This window comes from Lutra lutra, chromosome 1 (assembly GCF_902655055.1).
Source record: "Lutra lutra chromosome 1, mLutLut1.2, whole genome shotgun sequence".
Classification (NCBI taxonomy): domain Eukaryota; kingdom Metazoa; phylum Chordata; class Mammalia; order Carnivora; family Mustelidae; genus Lutra; species Lutra lutra.
Window position 1 is genome coordinate 31,025,055 of NC_062278.1, and position 21,640 is coordinate 31,046,694.

The window sequence follows — 21,640 nt, forward strand, 5'->3', positions numbered from 1 at the left end:
TAACTGACTGGAATAGGCATTCCTTCTGTATTGTCCACTTTGCCATCCTTAAGCTTACTTAGGGATACACCTGGATTGTGTCTTCATGACCACTGAGGGGCGGTGCTTTTCAGTGTTTGGGTTTTGTTTTTGTTTTTGTTTCTGTTTTGCAACTGTGATTCATGAGCAAGGAGAGACTACCCCTTCTTTAAAAAAAAAAGAAAAAGAAAAAATATGGTGACCAAGAATGACAAATGTGTGCATGGGTTATTCATAAATCACTCCATTCATTTTAAATGGCATTTGATTCTTTCTAAAGAACAAACATTTTACATCTTATTTTTAAATTAGGAATAAACAGAAAGATTTGGTAAATGAATTCTAATGGATCACCTGTTTAGAAAAGGTGGATTACTCTATTTGACAAAATAACATTAACTTCATTTATATGGCTTGTTGTATTAACCTTCAAATTATGTTGTTTTGAAAAATGTTTGGGTGCACAGAAGTTGGCATTACAGGTATGTTTGGAGCATTTTAAGATCCAAGTCAAAAAAAACTAGGAAGTACTGCAAATAAATTTCTGAGAAGTAAGCACAGATTAAGACTGCTCAAGCCAACATATCTCTGTTTCTCCAGATGGCCAACAGATGCTTATATTTGATTCTGTAAAAAGTGGACTCCCTCTGAAGTACACAATTTCAACACTAAATTTTGACTTGATTTAGGGTGTTAGAAAGATAATGTGGTTCCTAGGAGACTTCTTCAAAAGGTGACGTTAGAAATTAATTGTAAAAGTTCATACAAGCCAAGGAACTATTTCTGTATGTTAGGTATTTGATAATACTCATTTGGAAGGGGAATTTAAAATTAAATCAGGTGGAGAAAAAATGATTTATCTAGAATTTATTCACATAAAGAGCTAAGTGACACAAACTACAGAAATAATAACAGAAATATTCATTGAATAGGTCTATTGAAAAAAAAATCTTAAATTTCGTCTTTTTAAAAATTAAATCTAGTGTTACCAAAGTATTGTGAAATGTGAGTCCTGACATGAAAAGAAGTTTTCATGGTAGGAAGAATCTAAATCTAGTTGGGCAATGAAAATCACACAATGTGCTAATAAGTAGGCCTGCAGGACTTTAAAGTGATGGAAAATCAGATAAATCAGATTGATTGATTGATTGATTTCTCTTTTGCCACTGAGAAATGACTTGTTAGCACTGGGTCAATGGCATTTTCTTCCATTCTAAGTGTATGAGTTATTTCCATAAGAAGATTGTGGTTTTCTTAGAGAGTGGTATGGATCCCAATCTGTTGATTCCAAAAAGGTAAACCAGAAATAAGTGGTAAAGAAATGACCTAGAGGGCGCCTGGGTGGCTCAGTGGGTTAAGCTGCTGCCTTCGGCTCAGGTCATGATCTCAGGGTCCTGGGATCGAGTCCCACTTGCTTCTGCTCAGCAAGAAGCCTGCTTCCCTCTCTCTCTCTCTCTGCCTGCCTCTCTGTCTACTTGTGATCTCTCTCTGTCAAATAAATAAATTAATTAATTAAAAAAAAAAGAAATGACCTAGAACCATAAATATAAATTGACATTTAAAAACTCCCAATATGTAGGGGCACCTGGCTGGCTCAGTTGGTAGATCATGTGACTCTTGATCTCAGGGTTGTGAGTTTGAACCCCACATTGAGTATAGAGATTACTTAAAAATAAAATCTTAAAAAAATCCTAATATATAATATTTGATATGTTTTGTTGAAAATAATATTAAAAAATACACATGTTGGATGTAATTTTTCCTTTGTTCTATTTTGTATTTTGCTTAATCACTATATTTAAGGACAGTTTAGCTAACAGTTAATTTTGATTTTGTTTAAGAAGATCAGGAAAACACTGCCTTGTTTTTTCTTTAAAAACATAATTTTCTGCTACTGAACAGCGATTGCTATTATAAGTCAACCTATTCATATTTTAATTGATCAATACAAAGCTCAATTTGTCTTATGCGGTAGTTACTTTCTAGAGAGTAAAAAGAGGACTAAGCCTTAGAAGTAGATTTACCATATAGTAAGTAATTAAAATAGTTCTTTCTTGGGTTTCTGAGAGAATGATGGTTTTGCCTCCTTTCTCTAAGCTGAGAACATAAAATCTGATGACTGAACTATAAAAGGTTCTTACTTGTAGCCTTACGTGGTCTTGAACACCTTTCAGAGCTGTTAGAAAAAAGGAGAGAATTGTTTTACTTCTTGAGTGTGTTTTTATTATAACCTGTTTTTATTCTTAATAATCTTTTCGTGTTGACTGCCAAGTTTTAGAAATTAAAGCCCTTTCTAGTATAGCATTTGTTAAAGACCTACTCTGTTCTGGGCATTTATTTCATTCACTTTTATTTAATCCTTATTTCCTTATTGAGCCAACATTTCCCTTTGACAGAAGAGGAAACCAAGGGTCAAAGGGGTTAAGTGTCTTGCTCAATGTCACCCAGCAAAATGTGGCAGAATAAGGACAGGGTCCCAGATCTTCTGACCCAAGGTCTAATGACCTTTCCATTAAACTTCAATTGCCACTTTTGTGCATAATAGGGACAGGCTACTGTATCTTTTCCTATAGAGGAAAACCCACTGAAATACAAAATTTCAACTGTATTGTCCAAGGGAGAAGTAGACTTGAGACTTTTCACTAAGATCCCAGATACCTAGGGAGGTAGAATTTAGGTTCGTATTGGGGAGATTGAATTTTCTTTTGGTAGAGGAAACATGTAAATGTGATATTATTCAGTGAAATACAGATTTAAGGGAACCAAAATCTTTGAGGTTTTGAAATCAAATGAGGTTATGTGAGTCTGAAAATAGAGAAAGCCTTTCTTAAAGGCACCTGTTAAAGAAAAGTGTTGGCAAAGTGAAATTTTGTAAGAATTTATAAAATGAGCTTAGAATAAAGTCTTCCGTGTTTTAAAAACAATTCAACCAGTTCCTAGTAAATATACTATCAACCTCGAATATATTTAAGCCCCATTCTTTGAGGTTCCTAACCATGTGACCACAAATCTCTACTGCCACCTTGTGGTGGTATGTATATCTCAGAGACTGGGTCCAGCGAGGAAATTAACCTCTGAGGTGCCAATGAGTAGTACCACCTGTCCAGTGGTAGCTAAACTTAGTTTCTCAACTTAGGAACCAAACGGTTTGGGGTAACACAGTATACTTCTTCTATTACTACCCCAGCTCTTACTCTAGTATTTCAGGAGTCCTGTAAATTTGGAGAGCAAAGTTATTTTATAGATATCACAGGATGAAAACCATGAGCAAGAACAGGAGCTAAATTTTGTTTCAGATTCTTTTGTAGTCATAGTGGAAGAAGACATTATGTTTCTAAGTGTATCCCAAGTGCCAACAGAATTTTCCTTCTGGAAAGTACATTTCAATTTGTTCTATAGAAAGCCGTGAGAAAACAGTCTTGCCAACGGAAAGCCTATGGGTGTGTAAGAACAGAAGGTTTCCAGATACTTCTAGACATTTAGCTGCATTCATAAAACTGACCAACGGTGTTTCTGTCTGGAGGTTGAGTAGTTACTGCGCATTGTAAGCCAGCTTTGTTGTCAGCCTGAGCATGTGTTTCAATTATCACATCAAAAAATATCTTTGATTCCAAAATGATCAATTATTAAAGCTCTGTATGTGATGGCTAATGTGTCTATAAACTCATTAACCCAATGAAGCCACCTAATTGTCAACAGTTGATCAGAATTTTGTTTGCCTTTAGATAATTTGTCTTCAGGTGCCAGTGATCCTCCTGTTGTAATGCCTCTCGCAGAAATGGGACTAATAGATCCAGACACAGATGACGACAAAAGACAGACCCTAAATTCTTGGTATCAGCCTAGAAATCCTTTAAAAAATCTCCAATACTTAAGTCATCACTTATTTAATATTTCACAATGTTTAAAATGTTTATAATGCGTCTTAGTGTTAAAAGCAAGTCTCTGCCGAATATGAGTTAGGTGATTTGGGAAAATTATTTAATCTCTTCCGTTACATGCATGGTAAGGATAATATCAGCACCATGAAGTATGAACCGAAGTCAAAGGAGTAAAATGCTCAGCGTGCTTCTCGGTAAGTGTGCGTACGTGTGTGCGCGTGTGTGTGTATAAACAATACACCTCTCAGAAAATAATCTCTCTTCAGCATAAACATCTTGATGGCTTCTTATATCTTATTTAACATAAAGCTGATGGGAGCCTTAAGTATTCGTATAAAAACTTCGTACAAAAACCCTTCAAGGGGCGCCTGGGTGGCTCAGTGGGTTAAAGCCTCTGCTTTCAGCTCAGGTCATGATCTCAGGGTCCTGGGATCGAGCCCTGAGCCCCCACATTGGGCTCTCTGCTCAGCAGGGAGCCTGCTTCCCCTCCTCTCTCTCTGCTTGCCTCTCTGCCTACTTGTGATCTCCGTCTGTCAAATAAATAAATAAAATCTTTAAAAAAAAAACCCTCAAAAATTGATCAGTTAGTACTCTCTCGCACTTTGAGAAGCGTACTGATGGAGAAGGGACCGAAGAGGGATAAGCTTGACCCAAGAGAGCCTTTTGTTCAGAGGAGAGTACAGAAGCAGGGTTTCACAGGGAACACCTACCCTGGTACTCTGAGGAAGCCAGCCTGCTTGGCTCCATAATTTCTGCTGTGCACCACTGATTTCTCAGGCCGTTTTTACAGCCTTTTTGAAAATGGTCTCCGAATCATGCACTAAGACAGCTCTGCTAATGAAAGCTCTCCTAGAACACAGCCTCATTAGCTCTCACTTTTTTTTGCTAATCCACAAATTCTGTCCTTCTTGGTGGACACCTGGTGGTCGCCCTCCCCTCCCCATGTCTCGGCAGAGATGTAATTGCCAAGGAGAGGAGCGAGGTTTCACATTACCTAGACGCGTGGCTTCTGCAGACTCTTCCATGAGCCTGTCTGTTGTCAATAATTAAGAGCTATCAAAACACTTGGCTAATTTACACTTGATAATCTGAAATGAGGGTCCCTGTGATCACCAGCTTCTGTTTTATTATTTAAATATACATGGTGCACAAAGAGGACGGGCCCTCAGCAAGCCTTATCAAGCAAAAGATTGGCTTTTCAGCAAACAGGATGTAGCCCAAAGGTTATGACAAGGCAGAACAAACACAGCCCTGTGAATGGTCTTTATTGCTGGGGAGCTTCACAGAGCAGGTGGGATTTTAGAAGCTCTTTTGAATGCTGAAATGACGAGACCTGGCAAGATTTAATTGGCAAGCTGTTGTAGTCAAATGCAGGGACCATGAAAACGGGCATGCGTTTTGGACTTGAGTGGGGAACCAGAACACTATTTGAAAAGGAGTGATTGCTAGAAATAACAGAAAGTCACGATAGAGTGAGTGAAAGAAATGAAAATCCTTAATTAAAAAAAAAAAAAGAAAAACCTTAATTTTTAGAAATGCAAACTCTCAGTAAAAATAAAGAAGGACAATGTAGTCTGTGTGTAAACAGTGAAAAACCCTTGGTAAAAATGGTCGAACTTGTGTTTTCAGCAACATTGGCTTAGCATACGATTGACTTATCTGTTACTTGAAGGTACAGGGTCTTTATGATTTTCTAATTCCAGTTTATGAGGTGAGAGATCAGTGATATAACTGAAGATATTGTTACCAGTAGTGTTTTCAGATTGTATTAATAGTTAAGACACAGTACACGTTGACAAAAACTAATCTATAATAAGGAATGATGCTGTAAAAATCTTTTGATAATAGTATGTCAGGACATGTGCTTTGAATCTATCTCATAAATAAAATGCTTTGCTATGAGGCCGTTTAAACAGTTCTTTAGCTAAAATGTCTTGAGTGGAATCTCAGGAAAAATAACTGGTATTGAACTCTGCTAGACAGGAAGTGGATGACAAAAGGTATTGGTTTTATAACTGACCGAGATGAGATACTTCTGTAAGTTTGAAAGAATGTGCCAGCATGTCAGAGGGAGGCCAGCGTGCCATGGAAAGTATGTATAGGAAATTAAAAAGGTAGATATAGTCCAAATCCACTTGTTTGGATTTGAGGTGAAAGGGTATCTGGAAATTTTAGGTGACCCTAAAGTTGGAAACAAGATTAGTGTTGCTTTAAGCAATGACCAAAATAATTAAAAAATACACTAAATCCTTTGGTGCGAGGGGAAAACATAGCTATTGCAGAAGTTCATGTCTGGGTTACTTTTTATCTAATCACATGTTCTTCCTCAATTTTTTTTAACTTTACTAGCTCAAACATTATACTCCTTTTCCTCAGAGGAGCAGATAATTTTAGAAGTCCAAGTAAGGGGGAGCCTGGATGGCTCAGTGGGTTAAATCCTCTGCCTTTGGCTCAGGTCGTGATCTCAGGGTCCTGGGATGGAGCTCCACATCGGGCTCTCTGCTCAGCAGGGAGCCTGCTTCCCTTCCTCTCTCTGCCTGCCTCTCTGCCTACTTGTGATCTCTATCTGTCAAATGAATGGACAAAATCGTAAAAAAAAAAAAAAAAAAGTCCGAGTAAGAATTTGCGATATTTCCATACTCATTTTTTTTTTGCCAAATTACCCACAATCCTCTTCTCTAAAATCCTACCTCTGCTCAAGGTCCAGCTTACACACTTTCTCAGGGACCTTCTGGCTGGAAATAAGCCAGATCTTTCTTCTCCACTTCCAAAATATCTTTCTTTGGGACTTCATCCCTTTTATCTTTTAATTCATGGGTGCTTTGCAAAAGCGCTTCAAGACTGGCCACGACTGCCCACCATACCTTTATTTCCTTCCGTATTTTCTTCCTGTCTGACATTCCACCTCTGCTAAACCATTGGCTGAGCTCTTTTCTTGGGTTGTTCATTTCCTGAATGTTCCCCTGGCTAATTCCTTCTAAACCTCCCATTCTCAGCTGAGGTCTCTCTTTCTTTGCAAAGCCCTCCCTAATCCCTTCGTGGTATTCATATCCAATTTAAAGATCCTTCTCTGTGTTCTCAGGAAATTATCTTCCGCGGTGACATTCAGCATTTCACACACTTACTGTTGTCTGTTTTCTTGTCTGTCCCCTTGAACAAAATTTCTCTCTCTTTGGGATGAGAAGTCTATGGCGTGTGGTCAGTGCTTACTAAATACTGGGGAGTGAGTATATAAATTAGCATTAGTAGAACGTAGGCGTTGTGAGAGTTGGGACTCTGTTGTGTATATCCCTGCCCCTTTGATGCTCAGCCCATAGTAAATCAATAAAATAGTTGTTGAGTGAATACACAAATACATGAATACAAATGTCATGCATCTGAAAAAGAAAACAATAGGTTACTAAGAGGTTGTGCATAAGCGATAAATGATAGCCAAACACAAGTACCAAGAATTGAAACAATGACAAAACAACAGATGAGAGTTAAGTAGAGCTTAATATTTGGAAGCGAGCAGAATAACAGCGGAGACAAAAAAGCGTGACTGCATCCTCGCTGCTGATCTTTGACAAATAAACTCTTATTCCCTGAAAGTTTACCTTAGATTTCAGCTGCTGACAATAAAAAAAGGCGTTAAGCGGTATGAGCAAGTGTGTGCCATTTCACAATCACTTCCGGGCTTTGTATGTTGGCCCCATTGTGACAGTTCAGATGGTTCCGTTTGACCCTCACCTCTATCCGTTCCAATCTCAGAACCAATATTTATTGCCGCATATGGGCTGTGCATGGCAGCTGCGAAATCCAGATGCCAAGCCTCGGAATGTGTTTTTACGGCGGCACCATCTGGGGCTCTGGCCAGCCTTCTTTATTGTCTCTTGAATGTTTACACTAATAGCCTTGCTGGGCCTCGGCGCTACCTGTGGGACATGCTGAGGGTCAGGCTGGTTATGAGATCCTCTTGTCATTCTGGTTAGAATTTCCTTTTAAATGACTCTCACATGGTCTCAACTTATTCCTCATAATGTGTCTGCAGTGCACTACAGAAGTCATAAAACAGGTGGTCAGCGAAATTGGGGGGGGGCCGCAGCCCTGGGATGGGATGTTTTTCCCAGATCCTCCGCAGCCCGTTTATGGATTTGGGGGGAAATCGGCAATGATTTGTTGAAGATATTATTTCACGCATTGGGCATGGAAGACATACCTACTATAGCCCTTTCTCCGACTTATTGAAAAAGCGTAATGTTCTCTAGTTGAGGCGATGATAGTTCACAGCATAACTGAGCAGCATTTTAATTCCTGTGAAATTGAAAAAAAAAAGAGGGGGGTGGGGTGGGTGTTATTTCTCAGCAGTCAGTAGCCTGAAGATTTACTTGCAACTCCGGATGGGTAACATGACTTTTTGTGATCCTTAGAATGGCAATTTAAGAAATTTCTCTGAGGTGAACCGAGTTGATTCACTGTTTTGAATTATAATAAACCCATCCGTTTAAATGAAGCAAACAGGACACAAAGGAGATTCGGCTCCAATGGTCATTTAGTGTGTTCTCTCTGGCAAGAGGAATCGACTGCAGGAGTTTAAATGACTTACCCAAGGTCACACAGGCCATAGATCCGGAGTGGAAGTGACGATGAGGTCTGTACAATTATCTGATGACAGTGGGGCTGACAGGAGAGTCAATCACGATAATCGAGTCCCTGAAATGATGAAATGACCTGATAATTGCGCAACTTCCCCATCACTTCAATGTCCTGGCACTTGTGCTGCCCCAGTGGGTAACCTCACCTTTCGGTGGTGGTGGCTTCGGGGGTAGAGAATAGGGAGCAGGCTCCAGCCAGGCAGGACATGTTAACAAACGGCATTTGTTTGACCTCTTGGAAACCTCTTCCTGGGAGCTGGGCTTCATGGGCGTTTCACCCAGAGCCTGCCAACCCAGAATTAGTGATGAAATGAGACACTCCCAGACTTTCAGTCTTTAATCGGCCTGTCACATATCTGAGGAAGCATCGCAGGGCGAAGGAAGAGAGTGTATGGGAAAGCAATTTAGCTGGAGACCTGCCTCTGTTCTCAATGTCTGCCACAGAAACAATTTTAAATTCATTTTAAATAAATCCAGGAAGGGAGAGGGAGAGAGGAGAGAGAGACAGGACTCTCATGAGTGCCTGTGGCCAAATGGCAAACGTGTTCGTGGGGAAAGCAGGGGTGGTTTACAGAAGCAACCTTACAAGTAATGTAGCCACTTAAGAAAACAGCGACAATTAGATCCAAGGGAAGGATGATATTCTCTCCAAAGACACTTTAAATAGGAATGAGCTGTTAAAGCCTTTCTGTAGACTGAGAATAGACCTTTTTAAACGATGTTTAGTCTTGGAAAGAACAAGACATATTGCTACACTGTGTTGTCAGCCCTCTAAGGAACTAGCATAAAAGGGAGCTTTTATTATGGCTTCATCCTTTGTTCTGGAGAATCTGTGCTTTTATAGACAAGAATATATTTTAATCCAAAATCATGACAATATTACTGTTCATACATCAGCAATAAAATGCTAAGATACGCAGACATAGATGCTCAGATACGCATGTCTGTGTGCTATATATATTTTTTAAATTGGTTCATTGCCTCAGTTGGAAGAAAGTCAGCACCATTATGGAAAAAAGCCTCTGGCTGCTCTGTTGCCAAAAGAGTGCATTTCTGATTTCATCATTTGTGTGAATGAGATGGGAGAACCATTGGTGGTACTCTAAAATATCCTTACACTGATGATACATCCTCAGACCTAAAAAACAGTGGCTTAAAGCAACCCGCCTTGTAATTTTTACCACTTCAGTTTTGTACATTCACAAAACTATGAGGGCTGGGAACAAATGTGTCACCAACTCCATTGTTTCATACAGTCACGGGAGGATATCTTGGAGATGAAGCTCCAACAGATATTCCCAAGTGACACAATAGGTTGGATGGGGCAGATAATGTTTAGGGATTGAAAAACACATCCTGCTGTATTTCTTCCTTTTGAAACCTAGGTTTTGCAAATTGAAAAATGGCAACATCGTGGTACTTACATTGCCAAAGATGTGTGAGGGGTGAAAAAAATTTTGAGTTAAATGATCAATTTGAACCGGGTTTTTATTGCACAAAACACTCACGGAAGCGTACTTGTGCTGATAAGTGTACTGGGAGTTGTGCAGTTCACAATGAGAGAACGTTCTCTCCATAAAAGTCTTTGGATGGACCTTGCCTATACATCCTTGCAAGTAATAGATTACTATTGAAGGAAACCTTGGGGTTTCTTCAAGTTGAGCCTGGAAATGCAGAATAAGCATACGTCTCTTGCACCTACAAAAAATTCCAAAAATATTTTTTAAAAACTCCCTAGAAAAAAATTATTTTAAAAATCCAGTGAAGCTACTTGGGATGCCATGCATATTTTAACCATTGTCTTTCAGCCTCATAAATCAGAGTTGGGATATTACAAAGTAGGCAAGTGATTATAGTAAATCTTTGTGAGAATGATGAGGTTGATGATGATGATATTCTTAGCTAACTTTGCTAGGAACTGAGTGATACTCTAAATACTTTAGTTATTAACTTATTTAATGCCCCCAATAGTTCTATATCATCCCCATTTTACTATGAAAAAAAAAAAAAACAAAAAACAAAAAACCTAAGATCCAATGCTTAACTAGATTCTCCAGGATCACATAGTTACTAAATGGAAGATTTGCTCCCTGTGTTGTATTATATCTCAGTGGAACAATTTGCAAAATGATTGCAGAGTCATCTGACCAGGTAAGGAAAGTTAGAATTCTGAATCATGAGAGAAGTAGAAAAAGCCCTATTCTAAAACAAACAAACAAAATAAAACACACACACACACACACACACACACAAAAACCCCACAAAAAAACCCAAAAAACAAAAAACGAAGGTATGCCTTGGAAGCTAAGTTATAAGTTACTTATCTGCTACTTTTTAATGTTATACTGTTAATCTCCACGACTTCTTTATTTTATAACTGGAATTTTGTTCATGTTAATTTCCTTCATGTATTTTGCCCTTCCTCCACTCACCTCCCCTCTAGCAACCACCAGTTTTCTTCTGTATTTAAGAGTTTGCGGGTTTCTTTGGTGGTTTGTTCATTCATTTGTTTTGTTGTTTCGATTCTACATATAAGAGAAATATTGTGGTGTTTGTCTTTCTCTGTTTGACTAATTTCACTTAGCATCATACCCTCTAGGTCCATCCATGTCGCAAATGGCACTATCTCATTTTTAATAGCTAAATAATATTCCATTCTCTCGCATGCTCTCTGTATTTTTTTTTCTTTATCCATTCATCTATTAATAGACACATAGGCTGTTTCTACATCTTGCCTATTGTAAATAGTGCTGCAATAAATGTAAGGGTGCATATATATATGTATGTATATGTAGATTTAGATTTATTTATTTGAGAGAGCAAGAGAGAGGAGGGAAGCACAAGTGGGGGAAAGGGCAGAGAGAAAAGGAAATGGAGAGGCAGGCTCTCCATTGAGCATGGAACCTGATGAAGGGCTCAGTCACACAACCCATGAGATCATAACCTGAACTGAAATCAAGAGTCAGATGCTCAACTGAATGTGCCACCTAGACACCCCCATTTTTTTGGGGGGGGGGAATTAGTGTTTTTGTTTTCTTTAGGTAAATTCCAGTAGTAGAGTTACTAGATCAATTGGTATTTTTATTTTTAATCTTTTGAGGAAATTCCATACTGTTCTCCTTAGTGGTTGTACCAATTTACATTCCTCCTCCTCCTCCTCCTCCTTGTTATTTCTTATCTTTCTTAGTCTAGCCATTCTGACTGGTGTCTTAATTGTAGTCATTGTAGTCTTAATTTGCCTTTCTCTGATGACTAGTGATTTTGACCTTCTTTTCATGTGTCTGTTGTCTATCTCTCTACCGTCTTTGGAAAGAATGCTCTTCAGTTCCCCTGCCCATTTTTTAATTGGATTGTTTGTTTTTTGGTGTTGAGATATATATATCTTGGATATTAACCTTTATTGGATATTTTCTTTGCAAGTATCTTCTCATTCAATAAGTTGCCTTTTAGTTTTGTTGATGGTTTCCTTGCTGTGCAAAAGCTTTCTATTTTGATATAGTCTCAGTAGTTTATTTTTGCTTTGTTTTCCTTTCTTGAGGAGATATATTCATAAGTATGTTGTTAAGGCCTGTATCCAAGAGAATAATGCCATTTTTTAAAATTAGAATTTCTGAATTTTCAAATTATGTGCTTTTATCCAATGGAAACTATGGCAATGATTTTTTTTCCAAAAAAAAATGTGTGTATGTATATATATATATATTAGGTCCTGGTCTAGGTTTTTTGTTTTGTTTTGTTTTGTTTTAAAGATTTTATTTATTTATCTGACAGAGAGAGAAATGGCAAGAGAGGGAACACAAGCAGGGGCAGTGGGAGAGGGAGAAGCAGGCTTCCTGTTGAGCAGGAGCCAGATGCAGGGCTCGATCCCAGGATTCTGGGATCAGGACCTGAGTGAAAGGCAGACACTTAATGACTGAGCCACCCAGGTGCCCCAGTCCTGGTCTAGTTCTTAAATGAAAGTTAAAACATCCAGGGACAAATGTCATTTTCAGCTTTATTAGTAAATCTCTAACACGGACTCTTCATTCATCGTTGGTCACATCTATCCTCAGCTTCTCTTCACACCAAAGTAATTTTGTAGCAACTGCCATGTCACACGAGCTTCTAGATTTTTCTTTTCTTTTCTACTTGTGTACATTTGGACAAAGTTTGTAATTTCCATCCAGATTTATTCTGTTTTATTTAGACTTAACCTTCAGCGCTCATGGGAGTGTTAACTTTAATTTTTTATGATTTTTCCCCCATTTTGAAAAAGGCCTCTGCTGAGAAAAGTATCCTTCAGTTTCTGTGCTTGATCCTTCTCAAGAATTCAAGGTTTTTTTGTTTTTGCCACAATCTTCCATCAGCATTCAGAATCTGCCAGAACCACAGCTTTACCCTCTGGTTATTTCCAATATGTAGTTGTCCATATAGTAAGATGAAGGCTTTTTTTCTCTTTGTCCCCTAACACTTTGTTTCTTTGATAGTTTATTATTAGTCATTGTAGTGCTTCTGACAAGTCTGAATAGAGACCCGCCTTCCTACTTACCTGTTAAAACAAATGGGGAGTATAGTTAAGATCCTATATTTTAACATTTTACAAGTTAAAATGACATAAGACTGTTGCTTCAGGGATACCACTGTGTAAAAGTCTCTTCTTCCTATTCCTTCAGAAATACCTTGAACAACGAGAAAACTGTCTGGATTGATGATTGCTCATTTTACTACTTAAACACCGAATTTAGTCAATCTGATGGAACTGGAATAAGACATCATTAAATAATTATTGTAATTCAAAAACCAATTTCTTTTAATGTGCTCCAAAGGCTTCATTTATATTATCTGACTCATCCTCACATCCCAGGACATAAAGGAAAGGCAGGCATCATGTTATCCCCATTTTCGAACTGAAGAATGTGAGAGAGGGAAGGAGAGTCGTTTGCCGATGGTTGCAAGTATGTCAGAGGCTGGAGTAGCAGAATACGTTATGTTTGCTCACTGCCATCCTCCACTCTTTCCATTAGTCCCTATTTTCCTTATTCCTTAAGGTGTAGGCCATTAGGGAATTGCTCTTGTTGAGGGAAAAACATCTGTTTTAAAACTCGATACCTTTTACAAGTTTATGTGCCTTGATATAATTTTAACAAGTATATCATTGCTTACTTTTTTATGAGAAATGATATAAAAGTGAGAAAATACACTTAGAGAAATGAAATGAAAATAATAAATAAAGCCCTTTTCCATTTCCATTATTCTAAGTCATGCTCCTTGAGACTTCAATCTCAATATGATGTTAATAGAACCATTAGATATGATTCATACCGTACATAAGACACTTCTATTGACAATTCCATCTTGACCAGGGGTCAATGGATCCATTACAATGCAAATCTTACTGTATACTTTCCATCTAAATCAAAAGACTTTGGTCTTGTGTCCACTCTAATATGTTTCATGAACTAGAGTCCAATCTCAGATGTGAAGTACACATCTGTGTTTCTCATACTAAATCATGCCTGTGTCTATTTGCTCTCAATTTAAAAGGTAATTAATTAAGTTTTGCATGGATAGACTACTTTGGAGTATTTAAAGAATTGCATAGGGTTTATGGGAATCCAGGTCGGCCCTTTTAGCACATACCAACCCATAAGAAAAAGAAATTATGGACATGTATCTCAATATTTTTGTACATATACAGGCATTCTACATATTCTGTAAGATGTCCAAGATCAGAATATTTTCCAAAAGGATATCGAGACCCAGTCTCATAAAGTATAAGAGCAAACTGGGATTTCAACCAGCTTTTCAGATGAGTTCAAGAATATTTCAGTAGGCAGAGGTATTTCTTTAAACTTCCTCTTTTCCTCATGCTACTTATTTCTAAGCTGTTCCATCTTTGTATTTTTTTCCCACTGATCTCAGGCATCACTCAGAATCCTGCTCTGCTCAGTGCTCCAGACAGCTTATAAATTGAAACCTATCCTTGATATGCATAATCACTGAGCCTGTTTCTGGCCACATTTGAGCCTCAGAGATGTAGTGATCTCCAGTTACTCCTTCTCTTTTCTTTTTCTTAAAAAAAAAGGAAAATTATAATTAATTATTTTTCATTGAGGTAAAATTGACATATAATATTACGTTAGTAGAGATCTACTCTCCTAGCAGCCTTCATAAATGTAATACAGTATTGTTAAATATAGTTACCATGTTTATTGTTTCCCCAAGGTTTATTTTACTTTATAACTGGGAGTCTGTACTTTTTGACCACCTTCCTCCATTTTATCCATCCCCTACTCCTGCCTCCAACCATAATCTATTCTCTGTATCTATGAAGTTGTTTAGCTTGTTTGTTTGTTTAATTCCATATATAAGCAAGATCATACAGTGTTTGTCTTTCTCTGACTTATTTCACTTAGTATAATGCCCCAAGGTCCATTCTATGTTATCAAAAATGGCAAGATTTCCTTCATTTTTATGATGAATAATATTCTATTGTGTGTATGTACACATGTGCATATATATACACACACATAATATATACATACACACACACACACATATATGTACATACATATCTTCATTCATCCAGTGATGGACACTCAGGCTATTTTCTTATCTTGGCTATTATAAATAATGCTACAATAATATAAGGGTGCATATATATTTTTTCAGGTAGTTTTATTTTCTTCAGATAAATATCTAGAAGTGGTATTGTTGGATAGATAACATGGCAATTCTATTTTTTACTTTTTGGGGAAAATCCATACTGTTTTCCTTAGTGGTTACACCAATTTATATTCCCACTCACAGTACATCTCTTTTCTTATCTGTATTACTTTTCTTCTTGAACCGAACTGCTGCTTCTCCCCCATTTGTGCCACCCACAAGTACTTCTTGTTATAGATGAGGTTAGAGTAGCAGAGCATTGGTTGAACAATATTACAGATATGGGCCTTCTCTGCCTTAGGACTCCATGACTCCACAGTTCCACCATGGATCTCACAGCTCCCTTCCATCTTCCTTTCTTTTTTCTTAGAAGATTGGGTAGTAGTGAATTTTGGACCAGGCAGAGTTATTATTAATCCCTGTTTTAACTCTTCTCACTATGTGATCTTGGGCAAATCCCTTAATCTTGCCTAACCCTCAGTTTTGTCACCTATAAAATAGTGAAAATAATTACCCACATCCAAGGATTGTTGCAAGAATTAAATGAAAAGATTTATGAAAGAGTCACCACCTCAAAGTAAACACCTCTTCCTCTTCATCTTCTTTTCCATTTTTTTTCTCCCCAAATATCCTGCTTTTGTGAAAATAGATTGGCTTTTTAAATGTGCCACCAGCCATTCACATGGCTATAAACTGATGACATTTCCAGTATTGATACTTTTTCAGAAGCGTTTGCTTCTTCCTGAATACCAAGTACCATATATTTTTTCATATTTTAGATAGAAAAGATAGTCTCAGGCCCACAAAGCTTTAACTTTTGGGGCAAATGCACTGAAGAAAAACAAATAAGAGATTAGGCAATAAAACTAATAGCCGAATTTACACAAAAAGCATTTTAGGTGAGATCAGTTTTATACGCATATTCAAATGTGCCCAGAACTACCAGTTTTAAAGGTTCTCTCCACATCTAAGTGGTAGTCAAAAGAACTAGTTGCCTTCTGGCTGACAGTCTTAACTTGTAAACGAACAACAGCTACAAATGCAAAGTACAGCATTCCTGGAAGTTCCCCCAGCAAGCTAGCTATTGGACGTCCCGGGAATCTCAGTGGAAAGAAACAAGACAAATTAACATGTTGAAGTTTCATCGTGGCAGGCTCAGTTTCTCACGGGCATTCCGACCCGCTGCCCCTACACCTCACCTTAGTTACTCTTTAGGACATAGCTTATCACTTTGGACAAGACAAATGTATATTTTTAAAAAACTAAAGTGTTTGTCAGTGGGTTGGAGTGACCATGGGAAAAAATTCTATTGTGGAAAGATAGGTCACACCATGGGGCCCAAATGAACACGAATAAATAAAACAGTTTATTTGTAAGTGGGACTGATCCCTCTTGCTCATGCATTAGTGCCTGGCGTAGAAGAGTAGTAATTTATTGATGCAGATGGCTATGTAAAGTGCATGCAATTTGTGAGGGGGCTTGACCCTTGACTGATGGGCCATATGTTGTAAAGCCCCAGGGATGTCATTTGCCTCGCCTCTCTTCCTCTCCCCGTCTCTGCACCTATGGTCCTTGTTCAATCACCACATATTGAACTATAGACTCACTAACTCCCCCAATAAATCTCCAACTAATGGCTCACAAAGGCCATAACTTAACCCTTTCTACACAACAGAGCACATTATTTTGTATCATGATCACACTCAATGAAATAAAAGATAAATATTATATGACCTGCGTAGAACAGGAAAGCAAGTTGTTGTGAAATGCCATTCCCTGCTGGGTATTCACCGTGTTTGGATGCAGTAGAACTGCTTTGAGCTTGCCGAATGATATCATTATTATACCGAGTTATAATTACAGCTTACTGTTATAACATAATTCTTAAAGGGCTGTTCATACACTACACTAGAGAAACATTTAGTGTTTTTTAATTAGCTTCTTTTGTCTGGGTTTTCTTTTCTTTTCTTTTTAATAAAATATGAAACGTACGCTCAATGTAAAATGCATATATTTCAATTCACACCTAGAACCAAGTTTTTTAAAAAAATGTTAGAACATTTATTTGAAATCATGGGGGGGATGTACAGTGTCTGTTTTAAACACGGAGTGTGCTCCAGTGTTTTATCGGAGTCAATTCCAGCAGAGACCTTCTCACCATCACAGTATTAATTCTCAACCTCAGCACTGGAATCTTCTCATATGTATAATGTGTGCTTTTGAAGGCCTTTCGTATGCCACCAGAGAGAAAACTGTGGACGCTAATACTAGAAAAAGTTCCTGTTTATATCCTGTGTTAATTTCATGTTTTCCTGTCAACCAGAGTAACACTCAAGAAAGACCATCTGATGATGCCATGCTTACCAGTACGATTTACCTTATTTTACGAAAGCCAGTCAGTAAGCTGACACATGCTTGTGCCCATCATGTGGATCAGGTAGGAAAAAGAAGGTGTCTTCCCTAGAATTCTGAAAGAACATCGTTGCAGGCCGCAAGGATACATCCTTAGCTACTTCAGGGTCTTGAGTAACATTTTGATACTCACTCTCTTTCTCTTCTGAGCACAGTTCTTGGTGGAATTGGCAACAACTGAGAAGAAGCCCCAGGTGTGAGGAAGAATGAAAGATCCATGCATCCTTAGCTGGATTCCAGGTTTCCCCAGGGCACTGCCCATCTATACAAATAACAAGACATATCTGGTTATTTTTGTGATTATAATAATAAGCTTCCTATAAAACAATCCATTCTCTACATAGCTTGTTACTACAGTGTTCATGGTGGGTGCAAGATATATTTTATACAATAGTTCCATCAAATATTAGTTAGGTATATAACATTTTCACTGTCACCCTACTTGATTGCATTCTTTTATTGGTATAAAAATATGCTTTCATACCTTCTTTATCAAATGACTGCTTTTCTCACACTGCAGTGAAAAATCCAGATCTCTGAGTCAATTAAAGGACAGATGAGAAGAAAGTTGACTTACACATGTGCTACATGAAAATTTTTTCATTTCTGAGTCACTAGTCTTATCAACATGGACAAGTGATGTAGAAAAAATATTAAAATATACAGAAAAGAAGTCATTGTCTTCTGTCCTAAACCCAATAGACTTAGAGCCTACAATGCTGCCAGAAAGCCAATCAGCATAAATAAACCATGCATCCACAATTGAATTTCAATAATTTAAACATAAATCCTTTAGGCTTTGATACATCTTTTTTCCACATGGGCTATTCTTTTGGATTTTGGCACTTCTAGCATTCATTTAGAATTCATTTGCAAGTCACAAGTATATAGGGTGCCTAGAAAACTCTAATAAACAATCCCCTTTGAGGTTATTGTTCCATAATTTAAGGAATTTTAATGAAAACATGGTTAGCAAGGAGTTTTCCAAGATAAGGGGTCAATATATCTGCCTATGAAAGTGAACCACATTTTAAAGCAAAAAAATCCCAACTTTCATACATCTAGCAATGCACAAGGGATGATCATCTATAATATATATTTCTGAGATTAATAACAAGCACGGGTGCATCACTGATAATATGGTTCCCATGTATTAGAAAAAAGTCTTGATGGTTTTCAAAAATTGTGTTGGCAGAAGAGCTCTTCTCTGGCCTGGTGTGATTTCTTCTCAATTATAATTTGGCAGCTAGAATTCATTGTGTGTTTTAAAAATAAGTGAAAACTACATTGCACATGATATTAATTTTAGTTTTTAAAAGCCCTCTAATTAAAATTTAGACATAGCAACAAATGGCACATGAAACATTTCAAAATACAGAAATACAAAATTATGTTTTAAATTCAATGTCAACTTTAGGAAGTTGAACTGTGTCAACAAATGTCGGTACAAATGAGGATTAAGTAGTTACCTTCATTTATTCCATGTTTTATATCACTTTTCTTTTCCCAGTTCTTCCTTAGTTAAATGATGTAGTTATAATGTTTGTACTCCTTTAGAAACAACTAAAAATTAAGAACATTCTAGAATGCATCTTTAAGAACATTGTAGAATACTCAAATTAATATCATTTCCTAAATTAAACTTTCTTGTCTCACATTAAAAAGACTTGCAGGTTTTGACCTACTTTTCATGCTGGCCCACAAAATACCAAGTAATCTTATTATCTACCAGAGTTAGACTCAGCCACATTATGACATAGTCAGTAAGAAAATGGAGTCATTCAGATATAATTTGCTTCTTAGAATTATATGATTATCTGGTATTACATTGTTATACCATTGAACATGTTAATTAGAATGCCTCAATACTGAACTCAGTTGTTCAAAATATTATAATAATGTAGACAGGAATCCCTAATCATTGATGTTTGAAGACTGCTGCTGATGTATTCACCAGTAATAAAAAAATCACATAAAATATATAAGAATAGTTATTTATGGGACACCTGGGTGGCTCAGTTGTTTAAGTGTCTGCCTTTGTTTTTGTTTTGTTTTGTTTGTAATATTTATTTATTTTTATTTTTTAAATTTAATTTTTTCAGTGTTCCAAGATTCATTGTTTATGCACCACACCCAGTGCTCCATGCAGTACATGCCCTCCTTAATACCCACCACCAGGCTCACCCATCCCTCCACCCCTCTCCCCTCCAAAACCCTCAATGTCTGCCTTTGCCTAAGGTCATGATCCCAGTATTTCTGGGATTGAGCCCCACATTGGGCTCTCTGCTCTGCAGGGAGCCTGCTTCTCCCTCTTCCCCTCCCACCCTACTCTTGCTATCTCTCTCTCTCAAATAAATAAATAAACTCTTTTAAAAAATAGTTACTTATGTTTGAGGGTCGCCTGAGTGGCTTAGTCTGTTGGGCATCTGACTCTTGATCTCATCTCAGTTCTTTAATTTGAGGGTCTTGAGTTTGAGCCCTATATTAAAAGAAGAAGAAGAAGAAGGGTTACTTATGTTTGAAATGACTACAAAATATTTAAGGAGAATTTAGAGGTTTTTTTTTTTTTAAAGATTTTATTTATTTATCTGACAGAGAGAAATCACAAGTAGGCAGAGAGGCAGGCAGAGAGAGAGGAGGAAGCAGGCTCCCCGTCAAGCAGAGAGCCCAACGCGGGGCTCGATCCCAGGACCCCGAGATCATGACCCGAGCCGAAGGCAGCAGCTCAACCCACTGAGCGACCCAGGTGCCCCTAGAGTTATTTTTAAATAGATCTTTTATATCGTAGTTGATATGATTTTATTTTGTACTTTTTACATAAGAATTGTCATTTTATTGATGTACATGTTATTGATGTACATGTAGAATGAATTTTTACATGTTCAGTCCTCAGAAATTTTGCATTCCTTGTGTAAAAAATATGCATTAGTTACTTTATATCTTTATATCTTTATATATATCTTTATATCTATAGTTACTTTATATCTTCTATTTAGCATCTAGATTAAATCAATGGATATTTATTAAGGAGCTCTGTGTGTCAGATGTTGGGAAGATAACATCAAACAAGATTACCTTCTACCAATTAAAGATTACAATATAAACTACAGTGATACTTACATGAGTATTTTCAATATTTCTCTAAGATTTCTTAAAAAAAAAAAAAGTATTCAATAGTTGGAGGCTTTCCAGAAGCAGAAGGAAATGTACTGGTAAAGTTATAATAGAAAGATGTAGTAAATTATGAAGGGTGTGTTTGTTTTATGTTATACTTTAAAAACATGGCACCTCTACTGACAGACGTGTATGTGTCAAGCATTAACCTCAAGAGTATTTGGAAGCAACAGCTGAAGGATTAAGGAAGCATCAGCATTGAGTAAGGAAGTGAGCATCAACTGTGATTAGAGTCTCTGAAGTGTGCTATTCTTAGTCTTTTGCTATAAAATCACATCAGTATTTTTTTTTAGTGACATTTTTTACCGCCCCTATACAAAACATAATGAAGTCGAAGATAGAATCACAAGTGGAAAAAAAAAAATCCAAGTACTGCTCAAATGTAGGCTAGTGTTCTTCTGCTGTTGGTTTTAGGTGCCCTTAGTTACATAGTAACAAAGAAGTTCCTCGTAGCAAAATGAGATGCTCCCAGTGGGTCCTGACTTTACCTTTTTCTTGTTTCATCATTTGGAGAATTTTTCCTTATGGTTAACCAACAGCCTTTTCATCTTCTGAACAATTTCGTGCAGCCAGAGGATTCAAGTGCTGTTTTTAGCATGCCTGTGTGAGTGAGGAAGAGTGGCTCCCTTGACCGCTCTGTGATACAGTTCCCGGCAGAGAGTAGAAGGAAGTACTGCATTCTGGGCTCTTCATTTGGCTTAGTAACACTGCAAACATAGTGCAGGTGGCTATAATTTTACACGATGTGAGTGAGTATGTTCTTTTGCTTTTCCTCTTGACCTTCTTGATTTGCCATCTTTTTTTTTTTTTTTTTTAAAGATTTTGTTTATTTATTTGACAGAGAGAGAGATCACAAGTAGGCAGAGAGGCAGGCAG

General features: G+C 37.4%; 1 protein-coding gene across 1 annotated transcript in view; it reads left to right on the forward strand.

The window, feature by feature from the left end:
• Positions 1 to 21,640, forward strand: part of ROBO2 (roundabout guidance receptor 2) — a 1,319,482-nt gene that overhangs the window by 928,280 nt on the left and 369,562 nt on the right.